General features: G+C 34.5%; 1 long non-coding RNA gene across 2 annotated transcripts in view; it reads right to left on the minus strand.

Annotated features, from left to right (window-relative positions):
- Window positions 1–1,985: 1,985 nt before the first annotated feature.
- The window catches only part of LOC118621543, a 46,681-nt gene continuing 31,777 nt past the window's right edge, over window positions 1,986–16,889 (minus strand). Inside the window, exons 2-3 of one of the 2 annotated variants that reach the window (XR_004957722.1) lie at window positions 4,250–4,303; window positions 1,986–2,012 (exon numbers count right to left, since the gene is read on the minus strand). This is a non-coding gene — a long non-coding RNA (uncharacterized LOC118621543). Of the gene's footprint in view, window positions 2,016–4,249; window positions 4,304–16,889 lie in introns of both variants that reach the window. The other variant, XR_004957721.1, reaches the window with a different exon arrangement.

Raw genomic sequence — 16,889 nt, forward strand, 5'->3', positions numbered from 1 at the left:
AAATAATGAGGCATATAATCCAGGAAAAATATAACAAAAAAATGATAAGCATAGCAATAAGAAATTATATATATCTTGATTAAAGCTATGCAATTATACTTTGACTATGGTTTTATATACCCCAATATCTTTTAATACTTTTTTTGAATACAACAAACAAAACAAATAATTGTTCATATTACTGCTTTAGCTAAATCAGATGCTAAAGTGTTCTTTATTCCTAAAAAGAATTGGTGGAGGAAAGATGAATTTTTTTTTTTTCATCCTCACCTGAGGACATTTTTCTATTTTTTGTTCAGATAGAGTGGGAGGGAGAGAGAGGAAGAGAGAGAGAGAGAAACATCGATGTGAAGGTACACATTGAGTGGCTGCCACCCGCATGACCAACCAGGGCTGGGGACAAACTGCAACCAAGGTACGTGCCCTTAGCGGGAACCGAACCCGGGTCTCTCTGTACCGCAGGCGGACGCTCCAACCACTGAGCCAAACCGGCCAGGGCAAGATGAATTTTTTGAGAACATATTTTTTCTTATAATGTCTGTGAATACTCACCACAAATTTCATCATACAAATTATATAATTTCTAAAATACAATGAAATATTTGCCATGTGTTTATGGGGGAATTAATACTGATTTTAATCTCTTGAGATTAAACACATTAATGTGACTTAGTTAAGCTTATTATGATACTATGGTTTTGTTCTTTCTAAACAAATAATGACCAACTAAGATATTTTATCTCTCTCATGCCTAGTGACTCATAGATCCCTGTTTAGCAGCAGCATTACAAGTATGTAGAACACCAATGACACTAAATATAAAATATAACACTGCTTTCCTATTTTTCTGATTTTATAAACACTAATTAGAACATAATTGTCATTTTCAAAGTTAGAAGTGATTGCTTCTATCTACAAGTTATTTTTACTGAGAAAATAACCTAGATTAATAAACAGTGGGGAACACTAGACATCTTGTCTAAGTGTTGTCAGAGTGCATTAGAAACATCTCTCTAAGCAGAATCACCGTGGCTGAGATGGCCTTAACATTCCCATGAGCTTGACTAAACTAAACTTAAATAGGGTTCTTGACTGTAGGTCTCTGACCTCCCTTTTATTAGATCATTTACTTTAAAAAGCTTGCATTATAAATTATTTCTCAGTCCCTTTGAAATATCAGTCTTCTACAACCAGAAATATCTTCCTCAAGACCTGTGAGACATCCTTTTGAAATGTAATCATCAAAGGAGATAGTGCCCCTGCTATCCCAGTCTCTGTGGGAGGGTAAAAGACTTAACTTCAATGAGCAACAATTAGCAGACACAGGTGCCTAATGACACATTGGCCACCACCCTCAACCTAGCCAACATCCTCCTGTACCTTTATACTTGCTCATTCCAGAGCTTAAACACTCTCATTTTGGTTTCATTTGAACTGAAAATTCCATTTCTCCTATGGCAATACACTTGACCCCTATTACAATAGTCTTGAGTAAAATCTTCCTTGCTTATTTAATTCCATCAACTGTCTTTGACAGCTGGGATTTTCTCTCAGAATGAGGACATCTCGACAAAGGGAAGGGGTGTGCAGCAGATGGACTATTACTTTTGTGTAATTTAACAGAACAAAGTAACATCAGTTGTTTGTTAGTTTCAGAGACATAAGTAGTTGATGTAGGAGAATGGGTCTGTACCTTGCATAGTTTTGAAATTTGCTAAAACTGCTAATAAAATAGGAGCTCTGACATTTTGAGAGGTTATGTTATGCTCCCTGTATCTTGAGAAAGACTAGATTAAAGTTACTTTAAAAAGTAGCTTACCCTTTTATGTGAGGTAAGGCAGAAAAGTCACATTTTTGCAAAATGTACACACATAATAGATCCAGTTATCCAAAGGAAACACAGACAAGATGGCAGTCCAAAACCAACTCTGAATATTGATAAACTGTTCACACAAAGGGCATAGTGGAATTTTTATAAAACATACCTTCTTTCTTTTCATCTTTTTTAGCTGCTGCTGAAATAAGGGAAAGAAAATAGTGTTAAAACATATTAAATGACCATTGTTCAGAATACTCCTGGGAATAAGAGAATGTGTTCCATGTATTCATAAATTCAGTGGATATCTATGTACAAATAAACCTATTCAACTCTGAAATAAGAGAATAATCTGAAAATATTATTTCATAAGGTTTTCTAAATTGAGATAAAAACATAAAGCAAAAAAAAAAACAACACAAAATATATTGTTATGTAGATAAAAAGTCAAATTAATAAGTATGCGGTTAGCCCTAACTCTTGCCTGTACACTGAGCTTAATCAACACTTTCATCTAATTTCCTTAAAAAGATAGTTCTAACAAGCTTTTGAAACTCTAAGTTACTATTCTTTCAATAATAAATCCTTTAATCTGAAAAAATAAATTGAGGTTGCATTGTCCAATGTAGTTGAAATATAAAAGTGAAGAGCCTATTGCCCAAACTCAAATTTAAAATCAGTTCTGAGATTATTGCTTTGATGTTCTCCCCTTTCCTCTATTATGAGGCTGAAGCAACAGTATATTCCTGCCTCATTTCATAGTTTCATTTCCACCATGACCCTCAGAAGCCTCAGTCGGAACAGGTGATGGTGTTTTTATATAAGAATGTGTATACCCTAACTGTAATGATTACTTGAACTAGTAGTCATTTGCTTGAGGAAATCACTCAAAGCAGCATTTTCATGAATATAAAACACAAAAGTGATAATAGTATTTGCCCTGCCTTTCTACCTCCCATAACAGTTATGTTCTCTATCAGAAGTCTTCTGAAGAAGAATCAGTTTTCTTGAACACCATGATGATCAAAAGAAAACTAAAAACTTACATCACAGCTCTTACCATTCTATCATATATTGCTTATAAACAACATTGTTGGGTCCAGTGGCAATTAGCCAAATCATTTTGCCAATGCCTACTAACATGATTTTGCATATAGTTGGGTCTAGGATGAAATATAACAGAAGAAGGTTTGGTCAGATACAATCATGTCATATACTAAGAAGTCTGCTACCAGGATCTCCTGCCCAGAAACAAATGTGCCATGACATAAATGTATCTCCTTAATTGTTCAATATTGGATAATGTAGCATAGGAGAAAAAATAAAGATTTTTCTCTAATAAATATTTCACTTTTCTTTCCCAGTGTTCTGTTAAGTTCTCATAGATGACAAAGGCAGAACAAGTGTACTCTTTCCTTGTATTTTCATCATATAACTGCTAATGGTTTGAGAATAAAGGTCACATAACTCTTTGCACTCCATTCTTGTGAGTTGGGGACATTGGAGTTAAAATAGCTTTCTCAAAACATGTGATTGCAGGTGATAGCTAAAAAAATATTTTTATAGAAAAGTTATTTTATAGATGTACTTTTCACAAACTGGTGACAGAAAAAAATCAAATTTTTCCTGAAGTTCTCTTTAAAAATACCACTCTTGGCCAGCTGGTGTGGCTCAGTGGTCGAGTGTTGACCCATGCACTAAGAGGTTGCCGGTTCAATTCCCAGTCAGGGCACATGCCCAGGTTGTGGGCCAAAACCCCAGTGCGGGGCATGCAGGAGGTGGCCAATCCATGTTCTCTCTCATCGATGTTTCTGTCTTTCTCTCCCTCTCCCTTCTTCTCTCTCTAAAATCAATAAAGAAAAAAAAATTTTTAAACATCACTCTTTTACCCCAAAGATATGAATGGATGAAAAAATAGATGTTCTCAGATGGTTCATCAAAACTAGGGTGATTACTTTCTAATCATATCTGGAACCTGATTTTGTAGTCTTGGTATATAGAAGAAGTAATACTAATTTTTAAAAATCCTGACAGATTTTTCTGATATGACATAAATTAGAAGGTATAACTGAAAACATTAGAAAATTTGAATATTATTTGTGTGTCTCTATATATTATCTATCTACCTGTCTATCAATTAATCTATGGTTTAATTTGAAAATGTAAGTAAAAGCTCAATGACTGAAATCAGGAGTCAAAATTCTAATTCTTGGGTTCTTCAGTGGTTTCTCTGCAAATTTGGCATTCGTCTTAGTCATGCTTTCTCCAGTTACTAAATGAATACTCGAAATGTGTATCTTCATCCAACAATGCAATGTTTTCTATAATACCCCAGCAGATGGTGCTATTCTGCAATAAACAGCTTTTGCTTTTGTCAATAAAGTGCTATGTAAGTGAAAAAAAATAGAATTTTTAAAGAGTTTTATTGCTTACCTTGTGCTGAAACTTTTATAGTGCCTTGTTTGGTTTCAGGGGCTTTCCCCGACTCTAATAAAAAGAAAAGATAAGTACATTAACATGAAGTACTGTTAGATATACAAAACAAAATTTTTTTAGGGAAAAATTACAAAAACAAAACCAAAGATAGAAAGCATCGCCCTTACCACTCAGAATTGTTAAGAATTAAACACAATTATTAGGGGAATGGCTGATAATTAAGCTTACTGGGGCAAAAAATAAAACGACCGAACCAAAGAAAAGCATAAAATAAAGTTTCTCGAAACTGTTTTGTCTCTCTGTTAACTGACCATGGAACTCTTTGCATTTGTTTAGCAACTAAATTTGAAAATCTTAGAATTCTTTGTATATCATGTCTGTATTATCAGCCCTTTGAAATGCATGAAACATTTAGACATAATGTGGCTCTTTGAAGGTTCCTGAGTGACTACTGTGAGACTAATTCCCAGTGCAACCAATTTCCAGCTCGTCTTTGACATGAGATGCCATTCCCTCTACTGCTGTGTGGTTATGCGGTCAGGGGCAACAGACTGTATTGTGAGAGAATGAACAAGTTTCATTTAAAATATTTCTTTCTTCTTGTCTTGTCTCCCCCACCCTTCTTTAGTTCAGAATGTCCTCCTTAAATAAATAATACACAAACAGTTGATAAATATTTAAATGTTATTTAATTAGGATGAAAGATAAAAGAGGAAATAAAGATTTCAAAAAGCAAAAGTTAATTTTGCATTTCACTAAGTAGTGCTTCCTGTTTGTCTTTGTTAAGTTTTCAATAATTGAATTATCACTTAATATGGGAAGGAAGATTTGGTCATTCATCTTAGATATTGACCTTAACTCATTCATTCATCACATATTTATTTAGGACCTATTATGTGTATATAATAGCAAAGTATAAATGTAGTTGATACAGGTACATGATTAGCATGTAGTAGGCACCAATAAATAATTGGTGAACAACAAAGGGGATGAAAGGATAAAAGAAAAAATCCATAATATTACCAAAAGTGTCCTAATCTACTCAGATGTTTTACTCCTTAAGATTTCAACATATCAGAGAAATGCAGAGTAGTTACTTATTTAAAAAAAAAAAAAGATTTTATAATTTAAATCAGTCAAGTGTCATGATTCTTACACTTGATTTTCCTCTACTTTCTTTCTTTTCTTTATGTCCTATTAGATTACATATCCCACTGATCCCTCCACGCCTAAGATTCTGTTGAACCACACCATGCACACAGTTGTGAATTATGGAGAGCTTTTCTTAATGCCTTCTTACTTCTTCCATCAATCATTTGGTTTCTCTGTCAGTTGCTTTCTTACTCAGTGATCAGGATTTAGATCATACCCCTGACTGTTCAGCATTTCCTATTCGAGTATCCTGACAGATGACAAATTGGTCCTCTCTCAGTAGTCACAACCCCACGAGCCTTATCCTATATCCTTATGGCTGTGTGCACATTGAGTGGGCATGTTTTAAGGGCTCATACCCTGTGGACTCTTCTTTCTGTCATGCCTTAACTCCATGCCCTCTAAAACAAAAACAAAAAATAGAAAACAAAACCCCAAAACACAAAGAAACCACTAATCCACCACTAATGCACACTGGTGCATTAAAGATACTGTACCAGGTAAAAGGTGTTATTTCTACAGACAATGCCCACACTTAGAGGGATGATTGTAATGAAGATAAATCTAGGATCATAGCAGTAAGATGTTGTTTGTCCCTCAAATTTTCATTTACTCTTTCTCTGATCTCAAGCTTTTAAGTCAATTTATATTAATTCACAACCTATGATGTGAATGACATCTCAGTAGAAATTAACAATTTAAAATCAAATGCTTTTTGACTAGTCTGCCAACTTGCATCCATCCGACAAAAATATCGACTTCAAATTTATTGAAGATACATACAGAGGGGATAAGATATAATATCTGTCTGTGCATAGCATTTCAGTTTTAAAAACTACATGACTTTAAAGAGGGAGTCAACCTTGAGACCAGAAATGTACAACATTAAGAGTGAATATACAACTGCATAGGAGTGAAAACACTTCAAAGTCATACAGACAAGGTGGTAAAGGTGAAGGGATTAAGGACTACAAATTGGTCGTCACAAATTAGTCCCCGGGATGTAAAGTACAGCATAGCAATATTGTAATAACTATGTATGGTGCCGGGTAGATCCTTAAAATATCAGGGGAATACTTCATAAAATATATATATATGATTGTCTAACTACTATATTGCACACCTAAAGTAAATATAAAATAATATTGAATGTAAACTGTAATTAAAATATAAAATTTTGAAAAAGTAATGAAAAAATAACCCATAAAGACAAATTTTTCATTGTATTCTTTTCTGCATACTTTTTATTATTGTCAACTGCAAAAGAAACTAAATTTTTATTAGGAAACATTTCACACACATATATATATTAATAAAGAAAAAAATATAATGACCTCCATGCTCTCAACATCCATTCAGTGTATATCAAGTTATGGCTAGTCTTATTTCCTCTGTATTACTTACTGCCTACACTATATGCATCCCAAATGAAAACTTTATTATATCAAATTATTTATCTTTTTCTAAGGATCTATTTGACAATTTTTATAGTTGTATTTTGAAATAAAATACAGTGATTATATATATATATATAGAGAGAGAGAGAGAGAGAGAGAGAGAGTTTTTAGAGAGAGAGTAAGGGAGTGAGAAATAGCAACATGGATGTGAGAGAGAAACATCAATCAGCCACCTCCTGCACGCCCCCAACTGGGGATGGAGCCCTCAACCAAGGCATGTGCCCCACTGGGAGTCAAACCCAGACCTCTCTGTCCATGGGATGATGTTAAATCCACTGATTCACACCGGCCAGGCTGAAATACAGTGATTTAAATAAAAAACACAGATTATAAATAAACTCAACAAAAATTATAATAATTCTGAAATTGATAAATAATACTTTGGACTGAGAAATTTGAAACAGGATGGATCTAGATTAAAAATGTCAGCACAAATCACTTAGGAATGTTTAAGCAGGAAATTGCCAGAGAAGTTAGTATTCCTAGGTTCCTGAAACATGTTGTATTTATATAAAGGAATTGTCATGAATCAGATAAACCAACTGGTTCTTCTGATTTCATAGACATTGAACAGTCTCATTTACAAAATTGAGTCTGCAAATATTTTGTTCAGGAATTGATTTTTGCATATATACAGCTTTAAATATTCATTTAATATCTTGAGCTTTTCGTCTATGAGACTCATACTTTTCATGTGAAGTCTAAACTGACTGAGTTTTCAAGTGCAAATTTCACATAACTTCAACAGTAAATGTACTGCTACACAGTGAGTGCAGTGTTGGTCTTTAGCTAATGGACAGCATATGAATAATAATAATATAATAGACAATCATACTTACTTTTTAAATATTTTCTAAGTAATCCCCCACTCCCTCCAAAATAAATATTTATTTTTAATATTTAGTAAGTTGAGAGAGATTATTTTCTCTTTCAAAAGTAACAATGAACAACCTCTGAATAACAGAAGTCTCTTCCCTTCAGCAAATAAGAGCAAAATAAATTAAAAAATGCCCCCAAGATGAAGGAGTCTGTCCATTATAGAGACAAATCTGGCAGAGGTAAGTGAATGAATATTAGCAGGTGGTAATGTAGGTGATGACTTCTAAAGAAACCCTGTCATTTCACAATACCCAGCCCACTAGACTCTCAGTACTGGTTTCTACTTCATTGTGCAATCATATTTTAATAATTTACTGATGCTACTATAATGTCAGCTAATCTATAAACTCTGTGAGATCATTGACTGTTATTTACCCAACTTTAAATCACCAACATCTAGCTAAATTCCAGGGAAATTCTCTTGAATAAACATGTAAGAAATTTATTGCATAAACATCTAACTATAAAAGTGATAAAAACCCAATTGACCAGTTTGAAATGAGACATTAAATTTAGGAAACTGTTTCATTTTTAAGATAATGCAAAATGAATTGGAACTCTCCTTTTCTCTTTGATCACTGATCATGTATTATGCACAAAGAGATACAATATTAAATTTCAGAACTTGATTTTTCACTAGAATACCCTGTGACCCTAAGTGCATTTAGAAATTTTGAAGAATTTCACTATTTCAAATTAATTTCCAACTAATTTTTATGGATTAGGAAATATAATTCTATTTAAGGATGTAATATGAACTAATCTAATTTTTAAAAATCATATTTCCAATAGGAAAACAGAAACATTTTTAAAAAACCATCTCTGGCTAATTCTGCAATAGTACAAGGCATTTAGACTATTCTCAGATCAGAAATCTAAATATAGGAAAGTTGAATGACTTTTCACAAACTAGAAGAGAAATTAATATTTATGGGTTCAGCAGCTAGACTTTGAGCCAGCAATATAAAATCTCCTTGATCTCTCAAAATGTATACAACCCTGCAACCCAATGAACTGCTAAACCAAGCTCTAAATTATTGTTTTCTAGTTTTACAGAACCCAATATTATTTTTAGATGTAGATATTCCCCAAATAGAGAAAGGTTTAAAATTTAAGCTAAAAGTTACTATATTCTTTAAAGCTCTTAAGCTAAGCCTCTTGTACTTGTAGCTCCAGGAAAGCATATCTCAGGGGCATTGCTTCATTTCAGTATGATAATTACCCTATTGAGATGAAATTAATCATGAAGCAGCCTTGGGCCATCCTGTCTGACCAAGGGGACTGAAGCTTGAAAGTAGGGCCTATTTGCTGCCAGATATGCAAATTGCCTAAGGTGCACAATGCAGAAATATGAATAATTTATCAAAATAATCTGTTATTGCTAGAGGTTAAAAATCTAAATAAACTAGCAGCATCATTTACAATAGGTAGCATAATACAGCTATACTTCCCCCCACCCCCACAATATCTTCATCCCTTAAACAATGCATTTTGTTGCAAAATCTAAGTAGCTCTTAACTTCATATCTTAGCATCATAAAGTTTAATTCAGAAAAAAAATGATTAGTTCATTTTTACTAAGAGTCCCTTGATTTTTTCCTTAATCCTTAACAACATAGACTATTAATTCCATAAAAACAATTCAAAGTATTTCTTAATTTGAAAAATTAAATCTAAGTTAAACTCTACTTACAGCTTCTACACATGGAATCAGCTTAAAAATACACACACACACACACATATGCATATATATATATACATATATATGTATATATATATATAATTCAGAGAGAATTCAGCATACAAAAAAAAAAAAAATCCTGAGAAGCATCAGCCAGAATATTCACAATCACAGTCACACATTTCTCCTTCAAGGCACCATCCAGCTCTCTGGACAGAATGTGTAAGAATGCCAGGTTTCTTAGGCATTTAACAATTTAAAATTTAGAGTTGAAAGTCAAAGTTCAAATTTATTTAAATCATTTAAATTTATTGAAATGAATAAAAGAAGAAAACTAAGAAAAAGGAAAACTATGAATGAGACACAAATCATTTGGCCGTTCACTTTGTATTTATAAGTGTATATTTCCTTAGAAAAATTAGGACTCAAGTAGAAAAATGACACTTTTAATGAAATAAATGTTATAATTTGGAGGAATTACTGACTTCCCAATATGGGTGATATATTTCCTTAGTTAGAATTGATTTGGGCCCTTTAAGCAAAATTTAAAGGAGTTGTTTAAAGAGTCAAGAGATTATTTGAGAAAATAAGCTGTGTCTTATTTTATAAGAAAATAGAATCTGACTATTGAGCCATATTTACCAGTTAAAATTTCAGTCTTAAAAATCGAGGTACTGTTGGTAGGTCCCTTAGCTCACAATTTACACATGCAATTGGAAATGGTTTTCTCATTAAATATGGGACAACCTCAGGAGCCCCAGGAGCCTAATGGATAAAACATTGGCCTCCTAAATATGGGACAACCTCATGATCTAAATTCAGACCTTAAACACCAGCCCTATTGTTCTAACAATTAGTGTGCTGTCTGTGAATATTACTATCTGGTTTTCATTTTTCTAGACAATAAGAAACACACACCCCCTTTTCATCTCATTACAACATGTTACAAACAAATAGAATTGTAAGTGTAAATAGAAAATAATAAGAATAGTGGAAGGGAAAACTGAGAGCAAAGACTAGTTTATTCTTATTTATAGTCTCAATCTCTAACAGAGTTCTTGGCACTGAGAAGGCATCCAGTAAATGTGTTTTTCATGAATAAATGACTAATGATTAGGAGACAAGGTGTTTGAAAAATCACTCTTATGTTGCTGAAAACTTTAAACCAAGTGGGTAGCAAGTCTCATAAAAAGGTTCAGGCTCACCAAGTCTTTTTGCTCTATGGTACTGCAGATGTTAAAATTGAAAGATGTTACAATCAACTTCAACAGAATCTAAATTTCTTGTAAAAATGGCAACTTTTATATAATACAGATTTATTACAATGGTAAATTAGAAAGACTTCAAAAAAGAAGGAACCCTTGAGCGAAGAGCCCTAAATCAAGCAATCTGAGAAAGAACTTTAGCAAACACTTGCCACTAAACATTGTTCTCCAGTTCAACAGATAGTTGAGGGGATGAGCAACACACACTTTGATTTATGTAAATGAAAACACACTTATTCAAATAATTACTGAGGTCCATCACTCATTCTTTTTTCAATATTTGTTGCATATTTGCTCACTGGAAATTAGATACCACCACCCACACTCTGGTTAGGGGAATTAATGTTAAATAAAGGGTACAGTAATCTGAGTTTTAGATACTGGCGATGTTATAATTGGCAGGCTATAGATAAGACTTGAAGGAGAGATAGAGCATAGACCCACAAAAGGGTGAGGGAGAGAAAACCGCAGAGTGAATGATTATTCTCATGGGATTATGCTTCAGCCTGGCTGGAGCAAAAGCGTCTCATTGATGCAAATGAGAAATAAATTAAAAATTGAAAACTTTTTCAAAGTAAATTATGGGCAAAATAATTAACCTTGAAATCTGAGCAAATGGAATGTGCTTTTTTCTTAGAGCATTGAAAGCTATTGTATTTTTGAGTAGGAAGTTACACAGCAATGTTTGGAAGAGATAAAACTTTCCATGATTGTCAGGAGAAAGGGTTTATCTTGGTAGCATAGAAGCCAGGTAAATTGTCACTGAAATACTCTAGTTGTAAGTTGATAATGTCTTATAGTTGGCAAGTGTTCATGGAAATGGAAATAAAATAATGTTAGATATTTAAAAAAAGATATGAATAGAAGTTTTAGATTTGCGTAACATGTACAAAGGAGGAAGAAGAAGGTATTTATTCAAACAGCACAGAGTTAGGACCTAATAAACAAAATTGATTGTAATAGAATTTAATTAAAGTTTATAATACACATTGAATTTGAAACAATGGTGGAACCTCAAGTGAAAATATTGAGTAGCCCTACCAGTGTGGCTCAGTAGAATGAGTGTCCTCCCATGGACTGAGAGGACCCAGTTCGATTTCCAGTCAGGGCACATGCCCGGGTTGCAGCCTCAGTCCACAGTGAGGGGTGTGCAAGAGGCAGCTGATCGAAATTTCTATCTCTCTCTCCCATCCCCTCTCTCTAAAAAAAACCAATAAAACATATGTAAAAAAATGAAAATATTGAGTAGACATTAGGAAATAAAAAAGGCCCCTGAAGTGATATGCAGATTCTAAAGTCATCCGCATGGAGGTATAAAGTAAAAGTAGGAAGGCCTCAAGTTGCCATCCTACTGAGAAAAATATTGGTTTGTTGGCAAACACTTAACAGATCTTCAACAAAGACAAAGAAAGAATATTTTGTTATTTTCTTTTAGATGTCAAGATAGCACTCTTCTTTTGCCTTTATCAATACTCATAAGGAATAAAATATTTGAATGAAATGACAACTAACTTTTGAAGCTATGTACTGTGTTAGATGGCACATATTTGAGGTGCTTTGTTGGGGAAGGTCATCAAGAAGATCTGACCATTGGTTTGACCCTTGAGAACCAGACCAGGCGATTGGGGGCTCCCCACTTCCTCCCCTGTACTTGAAATGGCTCACTTTTGGCCTTCCACACACTAGAAGCTACCTGAGAGCACAGCCTTGAGATTCAAATGTGATGAAACTATCTGGACTGCATACGTGACTGACCCCATTTAAAGCCTCCATATAAACTTTGAGATTTGTTGGGCAGGTACATAAAATTAATCATCCTGAAGTCTCCCAAGAGAAGACTCATATGTAAATTCCTTATTAAACCTGCCACCTACCAATCTTTGGGTTTCTGCCTTTTTCTGTGGTTTCTCTGCCTTCCTCCTATGGATGTCTGTTTCAGATTACACCAGGAAGTTCCCTGGGAGGTTGCAACCCAACATATGTAATTAATTATTTATCTAGACATATGGATGGTTTTATTTGCTGTTTATTTTCTCTAGGACGTGTAGGGAAGTATGCACCACACATTTAAAATGAAATGTCACTGAATGACTGAGTTATAGGTAACAGTCCACGTTTGGTCCTAATTTTAGAAATCTGTGCACTGTTCTTTAGCACATATTTTAGTCATAGCTCTAAGAATTCACATGCTTTAACAGTCTGTTCACAATCTAAATAAACAAATTTGCTTCACAATGTTGACTTCCCAATGAGGGTATTTCACTTCTTCGTTTTCTCCTTTCCATCAATATTAAAGAAACTTATGTACACATCTTGAGAAGAGTTGCCAATGTCAGGCATGTATATTTAAACTTAAATTGATATTTAACAGGAAGTTTAGAGGTTCTCTAAATAGCAAAATTACAAAGTGAGATTATTGCGGGTTGACATTGTTTCTGGAGCCCACATTTTCACATATGGCAGCAAATGTACCCTTTCCTTAGAGGACCATCCAATGAAGCATAATGGGGTACTTTAGCAGATGGCCTCTCTCTGTGAATATTCAAATTCAACAATTATATGCACAAATAAGAGAGCTAATATTCAATTACTAGAGCAATGTGCACAGAAGCATTAGAGAATGAGTGAGTAAAGGCTAATACATGAAAACAATTTCCCACATACTTTGGTACAAGGCAAGTTGCTAGTCTTCTAACAAATGCCTTAACTTAAATTTACTCTCAAATCTAAAGCTTCCAACTAGTCCATCCTCAACACCCTGGAGGTGTTCTGAATTCCAAAGGACCAATTTGAAGGCAGTGGAAATTTTACAAATAGAAACTATATACATGAGATCAGAAACCAAAGAAGAGCTTTCACCTCGTGGTGGCTAGGTAACTGCAACCATTCCAGCAACATCACGAAACATGAAAAAACTCAGAGGAAAACTTGGGACTATCTGTTTCTTGGCTCTCTGCTTTAGTAGTGAGGAAAGTTTCCCAAAAGCCTTCCAACAGAATGTTAGAGGGAAACCATCATGACCACACAATTATTTATACTTTACAAATGAAAATGGAGAGAAAAAAAGGATTTAAATAACAGTTGCAAAGTCACATAGCTAGCTGGTAAGTAATGGCTTGAGTCCAGAAACTGAATTCTCCACTATTATGCATACTGACCTCTTTTGATCCTTCTAGTCACTCATCATAAAATGATGAAGCCACTTTCTATTGGTCTCAGTTTGGATGCTAGCACTTCTGAAAAGCTTTCCAGGACCTCAAGGTCTGAGATAGGTGTTCTGTTCTGTATTCATCTAATTTATTGGGTCTTCTCCACAAACACTTCACCACCAGAAATCAGAAGTGGCAGTATCATATCACACAGGGGTGAAGAACAAAAGATCTAAGCTAACTTGTTGTTTTCTAAACATATTTGATAAAGAATTATTGCTTAATATAACACCTATTAATGAGGAACATACATTGAGTGACACTTTTATTTCTGGAAATGAAAATAATAAATATTTCTTGCTTTTTTATAATACTAATTACAATAATAATACTATACAGTCACTTAGTTATTTATTCAATAGATATGTATTGAATACCTATAGCTCACTGTACCAGTATAGAATATTTACAGTTTAGAAGGCTCTCTGATATATATTCTTTAATTCAACCAATAAGATACATAGTAGTCAGCAATTCAGTTTTCACAGAGCCACAAAAGCAATGTGTATTGGTGAAAAGACCATAAATATTATACTCAAAAAGGTTAAGCTTTGAATCCCAGCTTTGCCATTTACTATTTTATACCCTTGAGCATGCTTAGGTTTACAAAGGCTCAAATTGCTGTGAGCTGTGAGCATTAAATAAGGTGACATATGTAAAGTTCCAAGCACAATACTTTGAACATAATAGGCACTTGCAAATGTATGCTTTCTTCCTAGTCGCTTTTGAATGCCAGCAGAGAAACAAATTATTCTAGTTATAGATGGCATTTATTAATTCACCTTAATTTGAGCAGAGGCATAATATTCCATTTGCATTGTACCTAGCACTGTCAATTAAAACAGAGAAATAATTTTTTTAAAAAAAGAAAACAAAACTCAGATCTGGTGAGAGACAATGAAATACCCACTATTGTGTGTTATATTCCATTATAGGGGAAGAATGCTTTATAATGGGAACTCATAGAACAGAAAACCTATCTATCCAGAGGGGTAAGATCAGATGAATTTTTATGGAAATAACTTGATACTTTAAAGTGAATAAAAGTTATTTTAGCCCAGCCAATGTGGCTCAGTGGTTGAGTGTCCACCCATGCACCAAGAGGTCATCAGTTTGATTCCCTGTCAGGGTACATGCCCAGGTTGTGGGCCAAATCCCCACTGGAGGGCATGCAGGAGGCAGCCAATAGATGTTCTTTTTCATCGGTGTTTCTCTCTCTCTCTCTCCCTCTCCCTTCCTCTCTTTCTAAAATCAATAAAGAAAAAAAAAGTTATTTTAGAAAGCAGGGATGGAGCGCTGAGTAAAAGGGTTTGAACAAAGAAAGAAACCTCTAAAAGAACCAAAAGTGCAGGAAAGAATAAGATGACAATTGGGTAGAATTTTGTGTGGGGAAACAGTTAATCAAGAGATGAAGTTAGAGACCAATCAGGAAAGGTACTGAAATACTTACATTCAGAATCTGTCATAATGACACAGTAAAGCTTCAGTGGATGTTAATGGAAAATGAAATGATCAGATATCCATTCCATGATACCATGTGATGTGAAATCCGTGGTGTGAGTTATGGATTGTGGAGGACCAGCTAAGGATCCAATTGTGTTTCAGACTAGAAGTAATGGTGGTCTTGTAACCCATGGCACCATTCTTTTAACATTGTTTCTATAAATGATGACCTGTTACCTAGTATATAACTGCAGCACAACAGCCTGTGTGTTAAAAATTCTAGTATCTAACTTCAGAAAATGCAGACTCCAAACTCCAAATATTCTAGCTCCAGAAGATTTGCTGACCTTCAACCACAAAAAAAAAAAACAAAACAGGATGATGCAAACCAGACCATTGCTTGACCAGTTATTTGAACAGACTGCTGACTTGCATGTAGTCCCACAGACTGCTGACTTGCATGTAGTTCCCTCAACAGAGAACTCTCAAATCCTCTCCTTCTGATTCCTGAGTTCTGTTTTATTTTTTTTCCTTCTCTCTCCTTATAAAAACCCTGCCCACATCCAATTGTTAAGATGGTTTTTGTTACGCAAGTCCACCATCTTCTCAGGCTGCAGGCTCTTGAATAAACTTACTTTTCTTTCACCAGCTCTTGTCTCTCCATTATTGGCTTTCCAGCAGGAGGCAGCCAAACCTGGGCTTGGTATCAGCCTGAACTAGAACAGAGGCTGTGGAGACCAAAGCAGGGGACAGGGCTGAGAGATAGCCTTGGTAAAGCAAGTCTCTATGTCCACATTCTGCAGTGACACAGAACACTATGCATTCCCTCCTCTACAACAGGCACCTGGCATCAGGGTAATAAAATATTACCTGATATATTCCCCAAAACTACAAGTAATTTTACAGTAAAAACTAAAAGAACTAACAAAAAAGAAATGAAAGAAAAAGCCAAAATACATTATTATTATTTTTTGTTTATCCTCATCTGAGGACATTTTTTTGATATTTTGTTCAGATAGAGTGGGAGGAAGAGAGAGAGAGAGAGAAACACCGATGTGGAAGGGACACATCGAGTGGTTGCCACCCGCACGACCCAACCAGGCCCAGGGACAAACTGCAACTGAGGTATGTGCCCCTAGCGGGAACTGAACCCGGGTCTCTCCAGACCGCAGGCCAACGCTCCAACTGCTGAGCAAAACCATCCAGGGCCCAAAATACATTATTAGCATAACTATAACACACTGTATTTTTCAATTATTGTAGTTTTTCATCATTGAAACCAAGGGTTTTTACTACATATTTATCGTGCCCACACAATATGCTGCTAGGGAATTTATAATAGCAACAACAAAAACAAATAAATACAGGTCAATGGAAAGATATGTTTGTATTAATTAAAAGTACAGTGACTTATGTATACATTTGCTAAAACAGTAGTGGATTTGATTGCATTACTGTTTCTACATGCCTGAGGATCATAAATATCATTACTGAAAAGGTAGCTTTGTGGGTAGACTAGGATGTGTAATTAAGAGAAGTAGGTAAAGAAATA

The sequence above is a fragment of the Molossus molossus genome, unplaced genomic scaffold (assembly GCF_014108415.1).
Source record: "Molossus molossus isolate mMolMol1 unplaced genomic scaffold, mMolMol1.p scaffold_m16_p_8, whole genome shotgun sequence".
Taxonomy (NCBI): Eukaryota; Metazoa; Chordata; class Mammalia; order Chiroptera; family Molossidae; genus Molossus; species Molossus molossus.